Genomic DNA, 25,548 nt, shown 5'->3' with positions numbered 1-25,548 from the left:
TATTGAAAACAATTTCTACCATTACATATTTTTCTATATGAATTATTGCCCGAATATTTTTATAAACGTGTAGTTATTAATACAAATTTATGTGATTTATTACTGTAGCGTGAAGTAGCATGAAGTAGCATCCTTTTCTGGGCGGTGCAGGCCCCTTAGGCTTACTTCCGCGGCCTGCTTCTTGATTACTATAGATGGCCCCCACTGTGTTTGCAGCAGAAGGAAATATCTATTATTCGACACAAGAGAGGACAAAAGGCGACACTTCTGCTTATCTTTAACTTTCAACAATCTGAATGTTAGCTTGTCGCAAAGATCTTTTAAATTGTACACACATGGGCAAACGTGATGAAAGAAGCTGGGAGTAATTACACTTCAGTTTGCACTTTAGGGGCTTTGAAGAAGAAAAAGAACAATTAGAAAAAAGCTCGCATTTGACTTTGATTATTTTCTGAAGGAGGTACTTATAACGCGATTGTGGGCAATCTGTAGGTCATTATATTGAATGAAAAATTACAGGAAGCAACCTTCTGGACTTCCTTCTGGATCTTTATATCAGGACAGATTGCAATTTCGAGAATCACGCTAAATACAGTGAATTCAATTTGAATTCTGCTCCTTTCTCTTTCTCTCTCTCTCTCTTTTTTTAATCCCTGTTCTTACATTCATTTTTGTGAAAGTTTAACGCATTTATGACTGTCTTTATGGATTTTGACCGTACCCAACTTTCTTTGATTATTTTTCTTGGTGTCTGATCGCACAGACAGAGCAAAAGGCTCTTTTCTCCAAAATGTATTTTAAAATGGAATTTTTCGTGACGTTCGTTAATATGTAGGTACGTATGTATCTAGCATAACTCTCAAAAACTATTGGTTAAAGTACGTTGAAATTTTCTATATGCGACTCTTAAAACGCCTATTTGCATATTCTTTTTCATTGCCATCTACACAGTGGCGTAGCTAGGATTCTAGAGCCCAGGGACAACTGAAGAATTTGTGCCCCTTTCTGTGTGCCAAGAATGCAAAACATTTTATTAAAAAATTTCGTAGCATCAATTTGGCGCCCCCTGGATGCTGCGCCCGGAGACAGATGTCCCCTCTTGCCCCACCCTAACTACGCCACTGCATCTGCATTTCCAAAATTACATACATGTATATATATTATATATATATATATATATATCCAACCCCCTTACCGGCCTTTACTTTTGCAACTATTGGGTTTAGTCATATATTTCAAATTACAGAAGTGTTTTAAATGACGAAAATCTTCATGTTGTGGCAATGCCAATTTTAAAATAAAATAAATTTTCGTCGGATAATGAAATCTAACTTTTAACGCGATCTCCCATTTCTTGCACATATATTTGGAAAAGCTTTACATTTTTTATGACAAAATAAAATTGCAAAAAGTTTGACTCCCGTATGAAAAAATTTGACCACGATATTTAATTCCAAAATTTACAATTTTTGATGTCATTTTCAACTTGTCTTGACGGATCGGATAATGAAGTTAAAATAATTCGAGGAGGAAATAAGTTTAAATGAAGTGCAGCAAAAAATGTGTATACCGTATATACCCGCGTATAAGTCGACCCCCCCACTTCGACATAAAAAATTCGTAGAAAATAAGAAACCCGCGTATAAGTCGACCCCCCCCCCTTCCGAAATCGGTCGAGAAACTTCGAAAAAAATTTTTAAGTACTACATTTATTCAAAATCATCTGAGAAAAAAAGTAAATATACGATAAAAAATACCTTGATAAATAAACAAAATCAAAATCCTTCAATGTCCAATTCATGGTCAGATTCGCCAAAAATTTCATAGAACTCTTCTGTCGTCATTGGCTCGTCATCATACATATTTTCAGTCTCGAACTCTGTATTTTACAATCACTACTAGAGCCTTCGTCGTCATTTTCACTTTCAAAAACAGCATCATCTTTCGTGCGGTCTAGTTCGTTGCTAATACAACATTTTTTAAATGATTTTATAATCATTTCAGAGGGTATTTCGTTCCAAGCATCTTTAACCCACTGAGCAATTAATGTAATATCGGGCTTTTTAATGTTGCCTCCCTTTGTAAATGTTGGTCGACCGGAACTAATCCACTCTGCCCAATATTTTCTAACATTTACTTTGAAGGGCTTATTGAGGCACACATCTAGGGGTTGAATGACGGATGTCAATCCTCTCGGAATTACGGCCACAGTCGTTTTTAGGTGTTTTGTCACTTTTGTCACTTCTTCAGAAAAGTGTCCACGAAAAGAATCGTATACTAAAAGAGAAGGATTTTTGAAAGCTGCTCCCGGTATTACTCTAGTTAAAGTATGAAACTCTATGATTAGTTCGTCACATAATTTAAGTCATGAAATTACTTCAAGTAAGTGACTTATTTGATAAGTCGTCCAATTTGAGTGCGGGAAGAAAACAACTGCATTATATAAAGAAATTTTTGAACTTCCGATTCTTTTAATTTTTTATGGCCCCACGTATAAGTCAACTCCCCCCCCCCACTTTGAAGTCTTTTTTTTTTTTTTTTTTTGTCAAAAATATCTTGACTTATTACGCGGGTATATACGCTAATTTAATACGGGGTACAAGGAAGTCACGTGGTGCCCACATGAGATTTTTTAACCCCTTGTGTTCTTACTTTCAGGACGGTTGTCTTTAAAGTAGATCCTCCCCCCCCCGCGGCTTATTGCCACTTCAGCTTGTTCCTGATTTAGTCTTGTGACTGACTTAGACTCGTGTATTACCTTATCAAGGCAATGATACATAAAATCTACTATTTATTTTATTTTAAGTTTCGAAGGGATGTGTTTGTGAGATAGTGTGTTGTCGTCTGTGAAAAATTTTAGTCATAAATACTATTTTTTCGTTATTTGCATCTGTAAAGTAGCTTTTTTTTTTTTTTTTTTTTTTTATTTCATCATTTTTTTATGTGAAAACGTTTGTAACCCAGTGCGCTTTTAAAATACATAAATACATATGCTTTTATTAAAACCTAGCTACTGAGAAAAATATTCAAAACTCATTCATAGGGAAGGTCTAGTAAGAACATCCATGTGTCACCTGATCACTTTTCGTAACGATAACAGAGGTTGAAAAGCCACAAAGTCACGTTTCTTTGAGTCTATACGAGAGAACAAGAAACGAAGGCGAGATTGCGATTGTAGACAGGGATATTCTGCTTTGAGCTCAAATGAAAGTAAAACTACCAGGGCTGAGTCGAAATATCGTAGTTTTCCCTATCTACAAGGCTTATATGAACTATTCATGTTATTTCGTATGGAATTGGACTTTCGCTTGTATGACCTTTATACGAACTTATGGACTCTTGGACTTCTTTTTAAAGAGCTAAAGACACTTTGTTCCATTATTATATCTATTTACACTTTTTCTAATTCTCTACGACTATATAAAAACTTTACTGACTATTTATAATTAATTGTAGGCAATATTGTTTCATCCTGATTTCATTGGGTTTTTTTAAAATTATTTTTATGTATTAAAAAATATTTTTTGATGTCTACGTTCTTACATTTTTAACTATATTTATTTGCATAATTTTTCAACTTTATCTGTACACATCTCAAAATTGTATTACTGTTATAATTGTATATATGTTTTACACTTTTATTTGTACACATCTTCTAATGTAAAACTGTAAATCATTATTCATGTAAAAACATATGTAAAAAATTCTCATTAAATGCCCGTTGACCACCAAGCCACCTGCCTAGCTTTTTTTTTTTCCAATGTCAGATTGTGAACAATTACAAATGTAACCCAGTCCATTAATCTATACAAGGCCAGGTATGGTGGCCTCTTTATTATGGAGGCACCTAATAGGTAGGCCACCATCGCCTTTCCTATGAAGGGACGGACAGTTACAACTATGCCTTCTCCGGGATTCGAACCCAGGCCCTTTGGTATCGCAGTCAGCTTCCCTAACCACTATACCGACTGGGAGGCACTTGTTTAGCTTGGTATAGCAGATAGTAGATGGTATCTATCGATAGAGCATTTATTGCCCAAAGTTGTAAAGATGCTGCGGCTGTTGTATTGATGGTCTTCTGTCTACAAGGCCATCTCAACAGAATCATGAATCGCTGGCCTTTGTAATGCTCTGAGAATTTTACCTGAATCAGCTTAAGAATAACAAATATATACTCACTAGACCTCCGGGAAGTTACCTTTCTCCACCAAGCTAATCTCGTTTTACTTAACTGCTAGTAAAATTATTACATCTTTTAATTGCTTTTATGTTTACTAGCAGGAATTGGCATGAATTGATTGTAATAATTTTCGTAAGAACAGGAAATTATTTACCAATTTAGAACAGGATTTATATTTATAACAGGAAATTATTTACCCTTCTTTTCTAATTGATAAAAGCTAAGTGTATAGGTCATGTTTCATCGACACTCCATAACGTACTTTGCTTCAAGGAAAACATTTCTTGAAGAAGAAAGGGGGAGTTAAAAGTACCCACAAAATATCTCCCCTTTCGGAATTAACCACCCCCGCCTGTCACCACGTGACTGTATACGATTGTTAAATATCGCGCATCGGCGCATGCGCGGCCTCGGAAATCCGAGCTGCTCCAACAATCCAGCGACATCCGATCTCCACAGTTTCGCCGGCAGTTTCTGAGATTGCTTGCCAAACCACCCTCTCAATGCGGCTCTCTGTGTTCGGCTCTGGGCGACCGACTACGCCTGCCCAGTTCTCGGAGAATTTGATTTCTTTTTTCTTTCTTCTCCTTTCCTTCCAGATTAAAATCGTAGACGTCGCTCCTTCGCGCTGGCAGTTCTCTCCGCAAATGTCTAACGTTTTGATACTAATGGAAGGCAACAAATAAATAATGTTGTTCTTGTTGACTTCTAAAAGGTGTTTTGTCCGTGTTTTGCTGCGAATTAAAAATCTGTTTTTAAGAAATATGGCGTTATGAATAACATTTCATAAAAGTTTAACATATTTCGAGTGTTCATTTGATGATATATCCAAGGAAATATACGTATTTGAAAATATTTCGAGTTCTCCTTTCTGTCCGGAAAATTTATATATCTAAGGAAGTATAAATGAACATTTTCACGTGGTTTGTCATCTTGATAAAAGAGAATTCTCTTGATTAAACAGAAGAGTCTTTAACAAGAACTACTTTTGTGAATTTCGAGTTTTTCAAAGCTGGATGTTCTTTTGCAACACAAAAATGTCTTAAGTTTTTCAGTGAATGTAAAGCAATAAACAATCACTGCTGCTGCTGGATAAAAACATTGTTTTCGATGGTTTTCATTTCGTACTTCAGACGATCGTAAGCTTTAACTGAATTCTTTTAAAACTCTCTTAATTATTAGAACTATAAAGTTACTTTTTAGTTTCAATTTTACTCTACTACGGCGTTCGTTAAAATATAGTTTAATATCTTTCACGTGCATTCCATCTTATCAAAAATTCTTTTCAGAAAAGGAACAGTATTTGCAAAGATTTATATTTATAACTTCTTTGCGATTTTTGACAATTATAGCTTACTCAGGTTGAAACTCTGAAAACAAGTAGAAGGAAATTACAGTCATGCGAAATGTTTCGGTAAATCACGATTGTATAGAAATATTCTGAGAAAGCAATTTGCAGAATTTCATAGCCAAAAAAATTAACGAAGCATTCCTGAAAATACTTAAAGATACATGAAATTTTGTTATCGAGTAATGAAGAAATTTCCAAAAGACTTCTCTAACAATTATGTAAACTACAGAACAAGAGGACTAGAAAAATATATTTAAAACCATACAGTTATATTTTTGCGTTTTAGTTAAGTCCTTTTTTTTAATTGAAAATAATATGAGAAAGTTAGAAAGTTTTAATTCACATGAATAATTTCAATCCATTCAAAATTTGTAATAATGAACTTTTTGTTTTTAAACAGAAGCGTATGGAAATTGGAAATTGTTGAATTGTTTCATCATACTTTTTTTCAAGATTTTCTGTTATTCTGACTCTGGACAAATGCTTTAAGAAACATCTTAAAAGTTCAGTGCAAATATTTATGTCCCAAACTGTTTTTGAAATGCTCAAAAGTTATATCTGAAAACTTCAAAACTAACTCTATTTTGAAAACGCTTTCAAATTTCTTCGAATTTCAAGGAAGGCTTAAAAATACTAAAACTTTTTACTGAGAAAATGAAGTTACTGATTTTTGAAAACAAAATTTATTAAGCAAAATAGCGATTTTAAGAATGAAAATTTAAAACGAGTTGAAATATTTCATGCCAGCTTTTAGAAACACTGAAAGCAACTGTATTTTCGAAGTTAGCAACGTAGGATAAAACTGGTGCGATAGCAACACTACTATTTAAGTTAATCTCAAAACTAAATATTATATCTAAAGCTTTCTATCTCACTGTATGAATGATTGAAATTAAAAGTTAAAATACTCTTTTCAAAGAAGAATTTTATTAAGAAATATTTCTACTACTATTCCATGAAGATGGGACCAATATTTACATTTCTCCTTGCCCGGATTATTCAAGGATTTTACAGATGACTTGGGAAAGAAGAAGATACGAAAATTCATGAGGTAAGACACCAGTTTATACTTTTTTAATGATTTCATTTAAGTTTAATCAAACTTGGTCGTTTTCCTTGCATTTTACTTCTTTTTCCTGAATTAAAAATTAAAAATTGCTGACACTTATTTTGCTGGATATAACCATTTATATTAAATATAAAATCTGCTCAAATTTCTAATGCTTTTGTTAGCCTAGAAGGGCTATTAATTTCGTTTTGGCATTTTACGTTCAAAATATTAACTGTCCGTTTCACTTTTCAAATTGTTGCCACCAAATATTATCTCCCTGTGTTATATTTAAAGAAATTAAATAATGAAGAATCTGCATAAATGTATGTATGTTTCTCGCATTGTGATACAAAACAGTACCTACAGCCATAAAATTTTTAATAATTTAATTCTCTATCCAATATGGGCATCTGGAAGCCCTAATTTTGAATTTGTTTTATTGTCTTTTTCCTATTTTGTAACACTTCAACGAATTTTTGATTAACAAACTCAACGATTTCAAAGCGAGCAATGGCAACACTGTACGAAAAATAAAACATTTTTTATCTCCAGCGCGCGAGACTGTGTATCGGAAATTCTAAAGATAGGCTCATTTTAAAATTATTTTGCGATATTGCCGTTGAATTGACTTTTATGGTTTAAGTGAAGAACCTGATAGTTAATAAATAAAGGCAGCAGACCAAACGTTATAAAAACGCCCCCTTGGGCGTAATATAAAATCTGAAAGCTTTCAAATTTTTTTTTAATAAGTAATTTTGTCATTTTTTTTCAACGGTACTAAAGTACTTAAAGGCACTTTGACATAATAAATACGATGCTATTGCTTGCGTTAAACAATTACACATGGAGATGAAAGCATACTAGAGTTATGACTGTAGTTAAATAATGTACACAATGATAATAAACTTATCCTTTCACTGAAGTCTATTAAGTTATTCTTTCTAATCTCACCTAAAACAAATTTTATTTCGAAGAATGAAGGAATTTTGAATGCTTATGTCAACTTACACAAAGTGAAATTTTAGAAATAAAGAATAAGAAATTAGATAATTTTTTAATAAATCTCCTGAAAAATTTAAAATATTAGAAAAAGGTAAATTATGTCATCGCTTTCTTGTACGTTTTTCTGGATGCATGAGAAAAATGAATTTAATGCACAGAGATGGACAAAAATATTTGTAAAGCATCATAATGTTTCTGCATTTAATGCGAATATTTAGTAAGATAATTTAAAAGGCTAATTTAATTGCACATGTTATTAACTACAGAATCTGCACTATTCTTAAGTAATAGCTATGCATAATAGCCGACTTATCTGCATTATTCTTCCAACTTATTTGTACAACTAATATTTATACATTTTTATAGTACGGCTATCATGCATTCATCATTTGTGGCCATATTACCACAATGTTTATCACAGTATCATTACTTGACTTAATGATTTGTTTATAAAATAATTTGCAAGTATCGACAAAAAATAGTATAAAAAAGTAACTCATTATTTTGTGCTTAAATAATATAATTTTTTTTTTTTCCATTATTTACAAAAGCAAGAAAATTAGTGTATTTCCCCCCCAATTTTCGAACAAAATGTAATATTCCAAGAAAATTTAAATTTCGCTTTGCTGAAGATGGATTACTTTGCTTAAGTAATTAGTATTCAAATTTAAAAATGTTATATTTTTGACAATTTTCTTGTTAGCCCAGAACGGCTATTAATTTCGTTTTGGTATTTTGCGTTAATTCACTACAAACGAAGAATCACTTTTTAAATTGTTGCCACCAAACATGAGAGCCATGCATTATATTTAAAGAAATTAAATAATCAAGAATCTGCATAAATGTATGTATGTTTCTAGCATTGTGATAAAACAACGGTAGCTAGAGCCATCACAGTTTGAATAACGTAAGTCTCCACCCCAATACGGTCATCTGGAAGACCAAATTTGAAATTTGTAATTTGTTTTATTACCTTTTAAATATTTTGGAAAGTTTTTATGAATTTTTTATTAAGAAACTCAACGATTTCAAAGCGAGCAAGGACAACACCATACGAAAAAAAAAAAAAAAAAACATTATTATCTCCAGCGCGCGAGACTGTGTAAAGGAAATTCTAAAGATATGCTAATTTTAAACTAGCTACTGCTGTTGAATTGAATTTTATGGTTTAAATGCCAAGAACATGATATTTAATACGATCACACGAACGGTTAAAAAAACGCCCCTTTGGGCATAATATGAAACCTTAAACCTTTCAGACTTTTTTGTATATATATATAATTTTCATTTCGGGTAAATATTTATATGATAATAACATATGTAAAGCAATTTAACGAAATAATTTTGATATTATATTAAATTATATACGAGCGCTGTGTTATAATTGTAAAATATTTATTTCGGTTTTTAGTGTTGTTGAACATGTGTTAATATATTCTAACTCGTAATCGTAAAAGTCAAAGAACGTTTATCTATTTAACTATATTTCATTTGGTTTGACTGCGAGGATAAAAAATTTTATGTAAGTTTATCTAAAAGCCTCATTCACAGCAAATTCTTCCCATGTGTCAGTATAAAAGCGATTTCTTAATATTGAAACATTTATTTTATTCTCTATACAAAACGGGAAACCGTTAAAGTCTGAAGGATTTCAGATTTTAACGGTTGCCTAGAAGGGTTTGTTAATGTTTTTTACTCTCTTGCTGAACTCACAGTCTGCCAGGCTGCTGTTGCATTCACCCTGCTATCCCACTTTTCTCTTTTTGTCTCTTCATCATTAAGTATCGTTATCTTCACACTTATGTCACATACAGTTCAACAACAAAATCACACACTCTTTAAAAGATGCACAGCAGCCTATATTTAGAATCCCCAATGCATTTTAAAATGCTGGCATACATTGTATATTTTTTTTATCAGTTCTTCATATCAATATTCAGTTTTCTTAGTAAGATGGCTAATTTTTTTTCGTCGTTTTATATCTTAATTTTATTTATTAAAATTCGTTTGTTAGACTTACGTGACAAAAAATGTAATTCAACAGCTAAATCACACAATATTTTAAAACAGCATATCTTTATAATTTCCGATAGAAAGGCTCCCGCCCTGGAGACAAAAAGGATTATTCCACACGGTGTTGCCACTCCTCGTTCTTAAATCGTTGAGTTTGTTTATCAATAAGTAATTAAAGCTGTGCAAAATATAAAATAAATTCGAAATGGAAAATTCGTGTTCCAGGTGCACATGTTCGGATGGAAGACTACGTTATTCAGAATTCGATGGCTTTATGTACCGTCGCTTTTTCACAATGCGAGGAACATACATACATACATGCAGATTCTTCATTATTTAAAAATAATGCAAATAATGTATTTGGCGGTAACAATTTGAGAAGTGATATGCCGTTTATAGTGAACAGATGCAAAATCCCAATTCTATATTAACAGACCCTTTTGGACGAAAAATTAACCAGTTTTATCTACGTGAATCAAACATGCATGAAATCATTTAGCGTATATATTCTGTTATAGTTTTGAATTTATGAGAGATTCAGTAGAGGAATGTGCATGTATATCACTGGGGGAAAAAAAAAATTAGCCATAAAATAATCTAGTATTTGCACAAATCAAGTACAAATTTCGATATTTCATGCTATGCGCGTCAAAGATAAGTATCGAATCGAAGTTGTGGGGTTTTAACTACCCGCTTAGTATATAAAGAGGAGCCCCTTTTTCGATCGGTGCGGAGCATTCATCTTGCTGGTACACGTGAAAATCCACTAATGATCTTGGATGCAGGCCTCTTGCTGCTTTCACCATGAGTGAGGCCTGACAGGCATCGATTTTCCCATCCGAAGACCATTTTACTTAAGAATAACATGATTCTTAAAATAGCTTACATTACAACGTGCATGTTTTTATACGCCAATTTTGCTAGTATACCGGTATTGCACAAATATGAATAATTCTAGAATTTCTTAAAATGTGTACTGTGATCTTATACCATTGAATAATTAAACAGTTTATTGTAGACATTTTAGACATTTAGCTAGTTTGACGCATGTTAATAATACGTGAGGAAATTTTTCAATATTCATTGTATATAATCCAAACAGTCTGTTTCAATTTTTATGATATTATCGATCATTACTCCAAAGGGGCTTTGTTCCTGAAGGATTATTGTTTTCGTTTTGCGATTTTCCGTTGGTTCACTATAAATGTCCGTTTCACTTTTCAAACGGTTGCCACCAAATGTTAGAGTCCTGTATTAGATTTAGAGAAATTAAATCATGAAAAATCTGCATAAATGTGTGTATATTTCTCGCATTGTGATAAAACAACGGTACAAAGAGCCATCGAATTTTGAATGACGTAATGCTACTGCGAACATGGGAATGTGGAAGATCAAATTTGAAATTTCGAATTTGTTTTATTATCGATTTCATATTTTATAAAACTTTAACGAATTTTTGATTAACAAACTCAACGATTTCAAAGCGAGCCATGGCAGCACTCTACAGGGGGGGGAAACATTTTTATCTCCAGCGCGCGGAACTGTGTATCCGAAATTCTAAAGATAGGTTCATTTTAAAATTATTTTGCGACATTGCTGTTGAACTGAATTTTATAGTTTAAGTGCGAGAACATGATATTTAATAAATAAAGTTAACACACAAAACGTCAAAAAACGCCCCTTTGGACGTCATTTAAAATCTAAAAACTTTCAGAATTTTTTTTTTTTTTTTTTTATTTTGACAAAAATGATGTTGGTACATTAATGTCTTCGTTCGTTTTAAGGAAGAGCACCCCCTCACCAAGTTTCGTGCCGGCTGAGAAATATTTGTCGCGCCAACATGCAGTTATGTAGGCATACAGTAACACCGGATGCGCACTATTAATGGCTTGCAGAATGCCATTATCTATCCGATCAAGACTTGGAGCTTTATTGGTGTTTAATGTTTTAACAATGTCGCTCATTTCTTTGGCGGTTGGCAGCGATTCTAAATCTGTTTTCTTGGTATTGTAATATTGCTCAAAACTAGCTCTGTTATTTCTTTGTGCGGGATTATCTGTGTCTGCGTTGTCCGGTCTGAAGATATTGTCCAGAATATGCGCGACTACTTCCGTGCTAGTTGCTGCGCTGCTCCGTAGCTTATTGTGGCCGTAAGATTAGAAGGTGTAAACATCTTATCATGCGTGATACGGAAAACAGTTCCAACGCCAATTTTCGCACTCATGTTTCTGATTAGCTGCTTGCGCTGGTGATAAAAATGCTTTATTTCGAAGTTTTGCCACACTGTAAAAAAAAAGTTCGCTCTTTACAGGCAAAAGTTTTGTAAAGTTACATAAATCAAAAAGTTACAGAAGAATTTCCTGTAATGGTAACAGGTTGAAAGCAAACTGTAGCGGTAACATCTGATTTGCTTGTAACATTACAGATAATGTTTCAGTAGCCGCGCGGAAGAATCACGTGACTGACTGGAAATTAGCCAATCAGGAGAAAAGTGTTTGAAAGCTAGTTGCAGAAAAAAACATGGCTGAATGCATGTTGGTTGTATAGCGCAGGTAAGTAAGAAAATGTTAACAATTACTACTTGAAATATTTATTGTTCATTTTATGCAGATTATTCTCATGCACTTTGCACTGTTATACGTAGTGAGTAAGTATTTAAACGTTTAAGCTTTGCGATTAATTAATATCAGTGTTCGTAATGTCTAATGAGTTGAAAGAGTGCAAAATATTTATTCCAAATGCAGATCTAATAGTAGTATTTTGTCATTGTGCATCCGATAAATTACGCCTTAAATTGCCCGTATTATTATTTAAAACTAATTATTCCAAAATTTAATCACTGCTTGTGGTATATAATTGAAATGGTAATGTGGTTGTTGAAAACAAAACTAATCATTTTAGCGTTCTTTTCCAATCGTCTGACCAAAGAACATTTGACATCTTTTTCCCGGCAGGCCTTGCGAGAAACGTTTATATAAACATTTAGAATTATGAATGTAATGTATATATTTTTTTGCTTACAAGGTTTAATTTATTCTTTTTCTAGGATTATCTGATTAGTTATACCTGGTTTATAATTTAGTCTAATATGTTTATGTACGAGTGTGTTATGAAGTAAAATTACAAAAACTTGAACAACGCGGTCGAGAATCTCGTTTATTCCTTTAGTGTAATAATATTTTTTTCAGTGGTATTAATTTCTTACGAAAATATTATAACTCCAAAATGAAGTAATTATATTGATTAAAAATATGCCGTATCATACTTTTCATAATGTTTTGTTGTACTAACTAGATGCAACTTAATTATTCCATATATTTTAATATACCAATATCAACAGGGGAAAAATGGAAATGACCTAAAATATTTTTCTAACAATTCGTTAAACTAATTATAAAACAAAACTAAAATTTTGTGCATTATTTCCAAAAATATCATTTCATTAATATTTTATAAATGACAACATATATTATATTGTATATATAACTACCATTGCATACTTATAAGTTTTTAAACATTTAATGTAGAATTTATGTTGATTTTATTTTGCCCAGTTTTAATACAGTTTTGAAGTATGATAATCTTGTTACTAGGATAGCATGAATCTGCTAATACAAGTTTAATACATTTCTTGACAAATATTTCTCTTATTCATGTAATATAATATATAAATCATAAAATAAGTTTTCTTAAAAATAAATTATTATTGTGTATTGGAATTTAAAACAATTCTGTATCTGTATGTTGTATTAAAATTAAATAATAATGAATTTTTAATGAAGCATTGATTTTAGCATTAACAATGTAAATATATATATATATATTTACGTACACACATGAATAAATGGAAATGCAAGCTACTTTTCCTTACAAAACCGCCCATGAATATATACTTCAAGTGCTTCCATACTTCCCTTTAGGCTGATAGCCTTTGCATGCTTTGCCATATTCTATCAATTCAAATGATGCAAATATGCAGAAAATTTTACCTTCTTTGAAAGTTAATACCGGAAATAAAATTCAGTGCATTTGTAAACTACATTAGTTTTCTTATAGCTTGGCATTTAATTGCCCAAAGATTTACTAGTCCAAACTAAGGCAGAATTCAGATATCGTTCAAATAAAAGAAAATTAATAAGGTCTGATTTTTAGACGTATATATGAAGATTTATTTTTTAAAATATTATTTTAAGTCAACCAAATTAATTTCAAATTTAAGTAAGTATTCATGCTTTCAGTAGCATTATTTTTGATATCTTAAATTAAATAACTGAATGCAATATTTCTTGTTAATAAAAGAAAAGCAATGTTATGAAAGACTAGCGAAGTGGATTTGCAAGTTCTAATTACGAAAGGTCCCATGCTTTAAGGGGTCATTTTTAAAAATACTTAATTAAAAAAAATTATTTAACGTAAAACTTCCAAACTTCACACATGTGGAATATTAATTCTATATATTTTATCTCATTCTTATTTTATTAATTTCATAGCATTTCGTGTGACACTAGTAGTAATTATTAATTAAATTTTATGCAGTTTCTGATCTATGTTTTGATTTTGTTATTAATTACGTTAGTTTACATAAGATTTAAAATTATGTAAGGTACAAAAACCTTCTGCATCTATTAATATATGCTGAAGTGAATGAAATTATGCCAGTGAAATTTTTTAAAATCAAAAACAAATTTCTGTGGAAAATTAAAGCTATAAATTCTAAATGCAAACAAAGGAGTGAATTTGAAAGTTATCAAATAAGCCAAAGTGTTGGTCATTTTTTCAGTTTTGCAGAAGAATTTTTATACTTTGCAGAATGGGAATATGATGTTTGGTTTTGTTAGTTTAATTATTACATACATTATTGAATTATTGCAACTTACATTGCAACACATAATTTAGCTTAAAATTTATTTGAAATTAATTTTCTTATTTATTTTGATCATGTATATTTCATGTGTCATAAGTCTTTGAAATGAACTTAATTCTCATCCTATTTATTTATACAATTTTTTTTAAAGAAGAAAAAGTCACATTTGTTTTGCTTAGTTGCACACGAAGATACATGTCTATATATAGAGAGAGAAAGAGGAGTTATGTTTACTTGCAGACTTTTTTCTTCCTTTTATATTATAGTATGAAAATCAAGGGGGAAATTAAGCAATCAATTTAATTTTGAAGGATGTGATTACAATAAGATCATAACCAATCAAAAATATTCATGAATGAACTACTGGTAACTATCATAGTATTATTATTTAAAAGAAACCTACATTCCAATAAGAACGCTTAGTAACATAACCATTTAAGTTATCTGATAAAAGTAATTTTCATTCCTACTTCCCTATACCTTGAATTTCACTCTTAGTATTGCCCACTGCTACTCCCTAGACCTCAAAGCATTTAATGCATCTGGAACTGCAATTTGTGTCTTCTTCTACAGCATGCAAGTTATCACCGTTTAGTTTGTACTGCCCCGAGCAATGATCTTCAGAATTACCGTATTGCGTTGCGTATTCCACCCCACCGAGCTTTAGAACCAGATTCTGAAAATTAAAAAAATATTTACATAATTTTCCCCCTTTTAATGCATTCAGAAAATGAATATCCCAAGATTTTAAAATGGATTTATCAACATAATGATTGTTTTCGTCATACTAACAAAGGCAAACTTTTGCACACTTACAGCCCCGTTGAATCTTTCTCTTCTAACTGTTGAATATTATGTCAGCCTAATACAAACAATGATCTATGATAGTGAAAGCAAATACCAACTGCCATTCACTGTGCAATTTTGCCGTATCAGCTGAATGTTCACCCTAGCAAGCATCGGACCACAACCTTCTCTAATTATTTATGTATGATCTGAGGCCTAAGGATTTGCAAGAACAACAATGAGAATGACAGAAGTTCAAATTATAAAGAAGAAATGAGATAACTTATTAGATGTTGCAATTATGTGTATTCTTATTGAAATAGAGGTTTCTTTTAAATAAATAATATTGTGATAGTAGTAGTTAATCCATGATTACTTTTCATTTGTTATATTCCTACTGTGACTGTGTCCTTTGGAAATTAAATTATTCGTTTAATTTTTCCCTCTTAATTTTCGGAAGATAAAATTAGTAAAAATAAGTGGGAATACGGCATCAAGAGTATTAGATATCCCCATTTTCTTGAAGCTGTTCACTATTATTGTTTCATCAATGATAGGCCATGCACCCAAAATCCACTAGCAAATCAGTTAGTAAGATGAAAATGACCACAATGCGGACAAAAAATTTAGGGTAACTTAAGTGACAACTTTAAGTTAAAGGGGCCTTAAGTGAGCGCCTTAAGGAAGACAAACATTACCTAAATCATTAAAACAATTTCAGAATCCTGTTGGTAAAAGAAAGCTGGGGGGGGGGGGAATGTTGTCTGAGTCCCAGTGATTCATTTGGACCAATATGTAATATTGTTTTAGAAATTTAAGGTAATAAATATAATATTTTTCGAATGCTAAAACAGTTCGAGAAATTTATTCAAGTTATGAATTCTGAATATAAGTATACTGTATATTATATTTAATAACTATGGTGGCTTCATTTATGAAAATATTTGAATATTGGCTGTTTTTGTACAATGAACATTCTCTAAGCTAGCTATACGTGATTCCTGAAAATTTTGATCTTTAAATGATAGTGGGCATCCTAGAGAAGTTATGTTTACTAATTAGTTATTTTATGAAGAATGCTGGTTAAATTTAAAAAGTGATTGACTGAGGTAGCTTGTCGTAATGAGACGGTTCACTGTAATCCAATTTTTTAAAGAATTTAAGCTGTTCTTAATTAATTAAGATATTATAAAGAAATATGATTAAAAGTGTTATATAAGCACATGTTTAAAACATCTATTAAAATAATTTTTATAAGCTTTTTAAGAGCATGATTATGATTTTAAAAGAAATGTTTTTTTCTTTATTTAGGAGACATGGTTTACAAAGAGGAGAAAAACCATTCATTTTTTCCAAGCAGTCGAAACGAATTTTTATGAAATGTTTATTAAATTATATTATGTTATTTTTTAATTAATTCTTTTTTTCAGGTTTTATGTAAAGTTTATGAATTAATAAATTATTTTTACTTCTGTATTTTAATTAGCATATCATTTGCTTCATAGTGTTTCACAATAAAATTATAAATTCAATAAACTTCTTAATTAACATGCTGTAATATAGAGAGAGCATAAAGTTTGTTTTCTGTTGTCACATGTTTATTTCACAATTTTGTATGCGAATCTCGAAATTTATAATAACTAGGAATACTTTTTAGTATCACTTTCGAAATGGTAAAAATGGTAAATATTAAGCTTAGATTTATTACATATTATGTTTGTAAAAAATTATAGGTAAAATTAAAATGCATTAAATTTTAAGCTAAACTGAAGTATTAATTTTAGAAATAAATTTCTTAAAGGCATAGTTGTATTAAGAATTTTAAGGGAAACAAGGCTTTAAAAATTAAGGTCAGTTGACAAAGTTTTATGCTTATTGAAAAAGCATGACATTAGGTTTTTAATGAAAGACTTCTATCTGTTAATTCAAAGGAAATTATTTGAAGGCAAGTAAAAAAGTTATGCATTATTTCAAACAATAGCAGACCGTTGACAAACACTGAGTGCAGATAAGAATAAAAAAATTAGTTAGACATTGTAATTCAAGCATATGAACAAAATTTGAATTCCTTGTAGTAACAAAATGAAATTCATTGCTATGTTGAATTCTTTAATTTACTGAAAATGTCATTTTTTAGAAGGAGAGAATATATTTTTGAAATATGAAGAACAGCTGTTCTGAGTTCTTCATAGAAATATTTCACAAAATGTCTTTTACTGTAATAATATGATCATATCAACATGCAACACGTTTACTCTAAAATTAAATCTAAAGCAACATGTGTCTATTTTAGCTAAAATTACTAAAAAGAAAGTTCTAGAACATATCTTATTAACTGACACTAAAACATGCAAATAAAACATACTATTTTTTTCAGCTATTTTACAGGGCAAATATAAGGAGTAGCATATCAATTTGAACTTTTAAATTAATCAAAATGATAATATGAAAGGCCTTTCAATAATATCAGACATAAGTTTCTCTTCATAAAACAAAAATACTCTGCAACAGACTAATGTTACTTTTTGAAAAAAGAACATTGCTGTTGAAAGTGCATCTTTTAAATTAATGCTATGAGGTCAAATTGACTAATTTAAAAAGCCAAACTATTATGCTTCACTTGCATATATCTGTATAATGATATACACATGCAGATATTGTTTTACTCAAAACATCTTGATTTCAGTATATTTTATTATAATAAGCATCATTTTAGACAAAAAAATCTATTACTTTTATAGACATATCTTTTAGTATTATCTATGAAAAATATATTCTACACACATAATTACTTAATGGGATATTAGAAGGAAATAATCTGAAACCTTTACAGATACAACCATTGGAATTTTACGTAAGAAAAGTATCTTCTACTCGCATAATAACTTGCTATAATAATACAAGCAAATAACCTGTAACGGTTACAGATATATCTGTTGAGATTTTACATGAGAAAAACATGTTCTTTTTACATAATTATTTGCTGTAATATTACACGCAAATAATCTGTAACCATTACAGATATATCGTTTGGGATTTTACATGAGAAAAATACGTTCTACTTACATAACTATATGCTGTGATATTACAAGAAAAAGATCTGTAACCATTACAGGCAAAACTCTTGTAACGTTACAAAGAAAACACCTGTTTCTGTTACTCAAATAACCCATGGCATCCCAGTTTCCATGAGTTTTCTTAGTAACCTTACAGATTTTTTTTTACAGTGCAGGCTTTCAAATCGTAGAGTTTGTAAATAAAAAATGTCTAAGTTTTATGAAATAGAAATAACATTCCCAAACGATTAAACATTTTATTATTATAAAGGTAATATTGTGACGCTGAAGAAAGCACGCCATTACTTGTGACGTCAGAGTATGTCGAAAATTTTTCCTTAATGTCAAAATTTAAATACATAGCTGCTGTTGCCAACATTTTTGTTTCAGGTTAAAATAACTGACGTGGTATGTTATTGCCGTGTCTAACTGACACGGTGTGTTATTGCCGTGTAATTATTTTATTGATATAGAGGAAAAAAATGTTATATTACATTAAATTTAAATGAAGACGTTATACGTATAGGTATTAACCTGATTGTCAAATGTTTTCATTTCCTCGTTTGACATCAAAAAAAATTATTTACGAATTGGTTTTTTCTTGGAAAGAATAAAGTGATTTCATTCATATTGAAATGTTTTTGTACATTTTCTTTTCAGGTGTACACAGATATTATAAATTTTTCTTTTGACCGCAAACCGCTCATCTGGCGAGCAAAAACGGGCAATTACAACGAAAATCAACGCATGAAAAATTAGAAAAATTCACAAAATCTTTATAAAAATGCAAAAAGAAAAGTTTCCGTCAGTGTATTTTAGGCTAGTGTATAATCTAACCTCTTCCAAATCGATAAATGAAATTTAGTGTGTAATTTTAAAAAAGTATAATAGTAAACATCAAATGAAAATGTAATATTAAAACTTTATGATATAATTTTAACATATAACAGTTTTATGCTTTACATTCCCATCACTTTCTGAAAATCAGCTAATTTTAAATGAACACCAGACTTCCAGGCACACTTTTATAATATCTGAGAAGTTCGCATCAGTACTAGTCTGTCGTGAACTGTAGGAGATTTCGTGGTAACTCTTTGTTAAATTTGTGTCAAACTTGCAAATGGATTTTCTGACAACTATTTGAAATAAAAAAGGAATTTTTTTTTAATTAACTCATCTACCCCAAATACAAAAATAACCAAAAAAAAAAAAACTGATGTGGACATTACATGACTTTCCTTTTAAATTATCGACTATTATACACATTTTTTGCTGTATTTCATTTAAATATATTTCATCAAATTTCATTACGGATATATTTCTGATTCAATTAATTCAATTCTCACTTCGCGGCAAGGCAAAAATGCATAAAAATTCAAAATACCTTCATTTGAAATTGTAAAATACAGAAAAACCTACAACATCAAATACAGTTAAAAAAAAGTTTTTACTAAAATTAGAACTTCAACAAACAATTCGGCCAGCGCGCATGAAAACATATTTCGGGGCTTAAAACTGAAACTTTACTTTTGGACCCACTCGGCAAAAAGACACCGATGTTGGCGCACAAACTGACTTAATACATTATTCTACTAAGAATTTCAATGTAAACAAATGGCGGCTTCGCTATGCTAAACAACTCTGAAATTGTTGGTAATTCTACAACTTTTGCCTGCAGATTAACTAAAGGCATAAAAGCGTTAACCGGAACATGAGAACAACATAATTTTTTCACTTTTAAAGCAAATTACAAGAGTCCCATACACAAAATTTAAACATTCTAAGGTTACTCGTTTTTGACTTATGCGAGATACATACGTACATACACACAGATGTCAAGAAAAATTCTCTTCTGAATCCATTTTAAATCCCTTTTACAATCCGTTTTGGAAAACCGATTCTGTTCGTACGTCAGAGATCCTGTCCGTATGTAGAGATGACATGCATAAATATCGTTCAAATGGATTCGAGAGCGATCAAAATGGATAAATTTTCGTTGAAATCTGATACCTGAAAATTTTCGCTATTACAATTCGTACGAGGAAGTTAAAAATACAAAACTAAAAAATGTTCATTCAATTATGAGCAACTTTACCGGAGGGGGAAAAGAAGATATGAAATATATGTATGTATAAACTCATAGTATATGTATGTATACATATAACTATGAGTTTATACATACACATGCATATATTTCTTTTAAAATTTCAGAGTCAAAATAGGGTTTTTTATCTTTAAAAAAATTGTAAAAAAGAAAAGTAAATACAATGAAAATCCATTCTGAAAAAAAAAAAATTAACCGCAACCGGATATAAATTATTTTTGTCGAAGGAAATATCGGAAATACCTCCAAGAACAGATTCCAATGACAGCATGTCCTGCCAATATAATACGTGTACTCCCTAGGGGACTCAATATTTTATTTTCGGAGCAGATCCATATATCCCATAAACTGGCAAGGGAACTTAAAAGGTTTCAGTCGTAATGCTAATATCGATTAGCTGCCAAAACCACAATTGTATTCCTCAGTTTTCGGGATGCCATTATTATTGCATTATATTTCTCGTGCAAGCTAATAACCGAGCATTCATAGGTAACATGGAATTTGTATTGTACAATAGAATAACAAGTTTCTTAAATTTTTGTGAAAGACTTAATACTTAAAGCTTCTGATTGAATTCTTGACTTCAGCTTAACAGAGACGTAACGAAATATGCTTATCTGGTATTTATTTTATTCTGTTTTTCAAACGTACAGTCTTGCATAAATAATCACGGATTTCTAGAAATTTGTTGCTTAAATGTATGTTTCTATGATTAAGGTTTTGGCTTGTTATAATACATTAACTACATTTAATGATTTTTAGCCCAAAGGGCGTTAGACCAGAAGGGCTATTAATTTCATTTTAGCATTTTGCGTTGAAAACTTTAAATGTCGGTTCATTTTTCAAACTGTTGCCACAAAATATTACAGCCCTGTATTACATTTAAAGAAATTAAATAATGAAGAATCTGCATAAATGTATGTTTCTCGCACTGTGATAAAACGACGGTACGTAGAGCCATCAAATTTGAAATAACGTACATTTCCACCCGAATATGGCCATCTGGAAGCCCAAATTTGGAATGTGTTTTATTATCAATATCAGATTTCGTAAAGCATTTATTAGTTTTTGATTAAGAATCTCAACGATTTCAAAGCGAGCAATGGCAACACTGTACGAAAAAAAAAAAATCTTTATCTCCAGAGCGCAACACTGTGTATCGGAAATTCTAAAGATATCAATTTAAAATTATTTTGCGACATTGCTGTTGAACTGATTTTATAATTTAAGTGCGAAGAGCATAATATTTAATAAATAAAGGTAACCCATTAAACATTAAAAAAGACCCTTTGGGGGTAATGTAAAATCTGAAAGATTTCAGATTTTTTTTAATTAATAATATTTTAAGCAATGTTAAAATATTTCATTGTATAATATCATGTTCTTCGGCCTTTAATACCTAGGTTGTTCACACGTTTTTAAACGATTTCGTTTTGCTATAAAAAAGTCTTCCGCTTGGAATTTCTTTTTAACTGCAACTATATTTTTGAAAGTATAAATTATCGTCTGCTATTTGACAGTTTTTTTTTTTTTTTCATGCAAAATGGCGCTTTTAAAGAAGCAATGAATGGAAGGCTATGTTTGTGTTCTTTCCGAGGAAATTATCCATATCTAGTTATTAAAAAACACTGTGAAAGCCATGAGTTTTCGATATCTAAGGCTACGATGGCTAATGTAGTCAACAGCAAAGGAAGAAAACGTCAAAATGTAGCTTCAAGGCGGAAAAATTACTCGAAACTTCCAAGTTAAAAATGGAATATTTCGAATGTTGCAAAAGTAAGATCTTTAATGTTAAAAGAAAATTCACCAAGTTAAAGGACAGTTACAAAACCATTAAAATGCTCAGTGTGAATTGTTAACAAAGTGATTAATGCTAATTTGAATCTTAAAAGGGCGGAAAACTTAAATGTGTCGTCTTTTTCCACGCAGAATCGCGAACTGGCGATTAAATCGTATTTAGATTCTTCAAGTGTTATCATCTATTAATCCAAATCAAAGAACCCATAGAACACAACAATATCATGAACTGAGAAAGGACTGAAAAAAAAATAGAAAAATGTAAGCCAACACTTAACAATGCATCAGGAATTCTAAATATATACTGCTTTTAAAATTGTTTTAGCTTTGCTGTTGAAACTGCATATCGGGTAAGAACGAAGAAAAAGACAAAAGAAATAGGTTAGCAGGAGTAAGTAGAACAGCAGACTGGTAAGCTGCGAGCTTACCGAGAGCGTAAAAAACCTAAACAAATCCTTCTGGGAGATCGTTAAAGTCTCAAAAACCTTTCAGATTTTTTTTATAACAGAACGTATCAGCTGCTTAGGTTTTTGCGTGATCTGCATGCTTTTAAACCCGCTTTGAGAAGACGCCCGTTAGAAGTACTGGCATTGGCTTTCACGTCGTAAAATTCCCGCATCAATTTTACTTGTTTACCTAATAATCTACTATTTTTGAAACTCAGTTTCACGAATTTCGCTATCTTCTCTTTCAGATAATATATTTTTACGGCCCAATTTGCCTAAATGTTTTTTAATAACAAAATATCTGAGACGAAATTTTTAGCTTTTAATGCACAATTCTGTTATATATCAGTATTTTTTAATAAAAACTCGATTTATCCTCTTACTTTCTCATTCAAATATTTCTTTTTACCCATTCGAATTATTAAATATACTTCATAAAATAACAAAGCAAAAATAAGTAGTCAAAATATTAAAACAAATACAGTGGCTCCCAAAAGTGTTCGTACACTTATGATTTTCATTGAAATAGGGCTCTATCCATTAATTAAAAGTAAACTTTCTGAGTAAGATTTTAATAATAAGATCTATAATCTATCCGTAACAAAATTACATGAAATATTTTTAAAATATAGCGAAATTTTATTTTTAAGAAATTAGTAATCAAAAAATTATAAACATTTTATCTCACAAAGTCTTCGTACACTGAAATATTTTTGGATAAAATCAAAATTAGAATTATCGTTTGCCGCTTTTTTTAATTTTTGCATTGTGGTTGCATTTAAAAATTCGTTTACTTTAATTTTTTATTGTTTATTTCATAATATTCTATTTTTTATTGAAAAATGGGTCACAGTCGTAAAGAAATTACAAACAGCATTCGAAAATTGATAATTTTTCACCATGGTAGTGGTAAATGAATTCGAAATATATCTAAATGAGTTAATTTATCCCATTCTACAGTACAATATGTCATAAAACGCTTTAAAGAAGAAATCGGATTGAAAAAAAGGTAAGAAAAGGTCGACCGAGAAAGTTAACTAAACGTGATAAGAGATTTATTATTAGGAAATTTATGAAAAATCCACGTTTGAGTGCTGTAAAAGTTTCTGCAGAATTTAATGCAATTAAACTGTTCGACGAGTTCTCAGAGAAGTTCTGCCTGTAAAAAAAATTTTTTGTTAGTGAGAAAAACAGAAAGCTTAGGCTTTCATTCGCAAAATCAATGATAAATACACCCGAGACGTACTGATACCGAGACGTACTGGAATAATGTCGTATTTGCTGACGAAAGCAAATTTAACATTTTTGGTTCCGATGGTCGAATAACTGTATGAAGAATAAAAAATGAGGAACTTCATTCTAAGAATTTAGTTGGAACAGTAAAGCATGGCGGTGGAGGTGTTGTGTGTGTGTGTGATGGGGGGGGGTATGACAGCATCAGGACTAGGTAATTTGGTATTTATTGATGGCATAATGAATATTTTAAGAAATAATTCTAAATATTTTAAGAGACAATTTAAAATTATCAGCCCAAAATTTGGGTATTGGAAACCACTTTATTTTTAATCATGATAACGATCCTAAGTATACGGCTCTCAACGTTCACCTATAGTGTCTCTATAATTGTGCACAGGTTTTAAAAACACCACCTCAGCCGCCAGATTTAAACCCCATAGAACATATTTGGAAAGAGCTGGAGGTTAGAGTACGAAAACACGACATAAAACGAAAAGCGAACTCAAAACAGCTGTATCAATGTTCATCCGTTCATGGAAGAACGGATGAACATTGATACAGATTTTACAAAAAAAAAAAAAAAAAAAAAAAAAAAACACTAGTAAAATCTATTCCTAGACGTTTAAAAGGCTGTTGTGGATGCTAAAAGATATCCTACTAATATTAATTTAACGAAAAATGAAAATATTTACTAATATGTCAAGTTTTTTTTTTTTGAAGTGTACGAAGACTTTTGTGAGATAAAATGTTTGTCCTTTTTTGATTATTAATTTCTTAAAAATAAAGTTTCGCTATATTTAAAAAATATTTCATGTAATTTTCTTACAAATAGATTATAGATCTTATTATTAAAATATCGTTCAGAAATTTTACTTTTAATTAATGGATAGAGCCCTATTTCAATGAAAATCATAAGTGTATGAACACTTTTAGGAGCCACTGTACATCAAATTTAAAGAAACAACAACAAGCTGAAATAAATGCATAAAATTAATTAAATTTGAACATTACATTTTTTATACCAATGAAATAACGAATATTTTTAGCTCTTAAATAAGCAAGCGATTAGAAATATGTTGTCATTTCTATTTTTTAAATAAAATATAACAAATTTCATTTAAAAAATTATTTGCTTAAACAAAATGCAGATGAAAAAATATTGATAAATTATGCAGATAGTAGATTATCCATATTTTTCACAAGACTGTGAGTTTCAAAAACATATATTTAGTATGTAAATAATATAGTATTTTATACTTTCTCTCTGTGAATATAAAATGTTTTTAACATCATCAGGACAGAATTTTTTTTCCCTCACAAAAGAAAGAGGAAAAATACATCGACATATCAAATAGAAGTATCATGCTCTTTAAATACGTTTCAAATATTGTATTGTGCGCATGTGATACTATAAATAATTCATAGCATAAATATTCAATTATCAGTAACTGTTTTTTCACATGCAATTTTTATAGTAGTATACATTTTTCAATTTTGAAATGCAATAATTGTTTGGAATGTGCTTTATTATGATAACATATATTATTCTGTTTATAATGCAATAGCAGGTTTTGCACGTTTTTTGCCCAATAATGATATTATTATTAATAATTAATTTAAGCAAGTATAAAAAACACTTTCCTTTGCAAATGTGGTCTGTGA

General features: G+C 30.5%; 1 protein-coding gene across 4 annotated transcripts in view; it reads left to right on the top strand.

The window, feature by feature from the left end:
* The first annotated feature begins 4,651 nt into the window (after positions 1 to 4,651).
* Positions 4,652 to 25,548, top strand: part of LOC118192927 (chondroitin sulfate N-acetylgalactosaminyltransferase 2-like) — a 154,350-nt gene continuing 133,453 nt past the window's right edge. For all 4 annotated transcript variants that reach the window (XM_085811040.1, XM_085811037.1, XM_085811039.1 and 1 more), the window contains exon 1: positions 4,652 to 6,582. The gene's annotated coding sequence lies outside the window, so the exon portion shown is untranslated. The remainder of the gene's footprint in view (positions 6,583 to 25,548) is intronic.

The sequence above is a fragment of the Stegodyphus dumicola genome, chromosome 2, assembly GCF_044657685.1.
Source record: "Stegodyphus dumicola isolate Sdum_Otavi_A_Nest chromosome 2, ASM4465768v1".
NCBI classification, from domain to species: Eukaryota; Metazoa; Arthropoda; class Arachnida; order Araneae; family Eresidae; genus Stegodyphus; species Stegodyphus dumicola.
The sequence above is the reverse complement of the archived record's forward strand: the minus strand, read 5'-3'. Positions and strand labels throughout refer to the sequence as shown.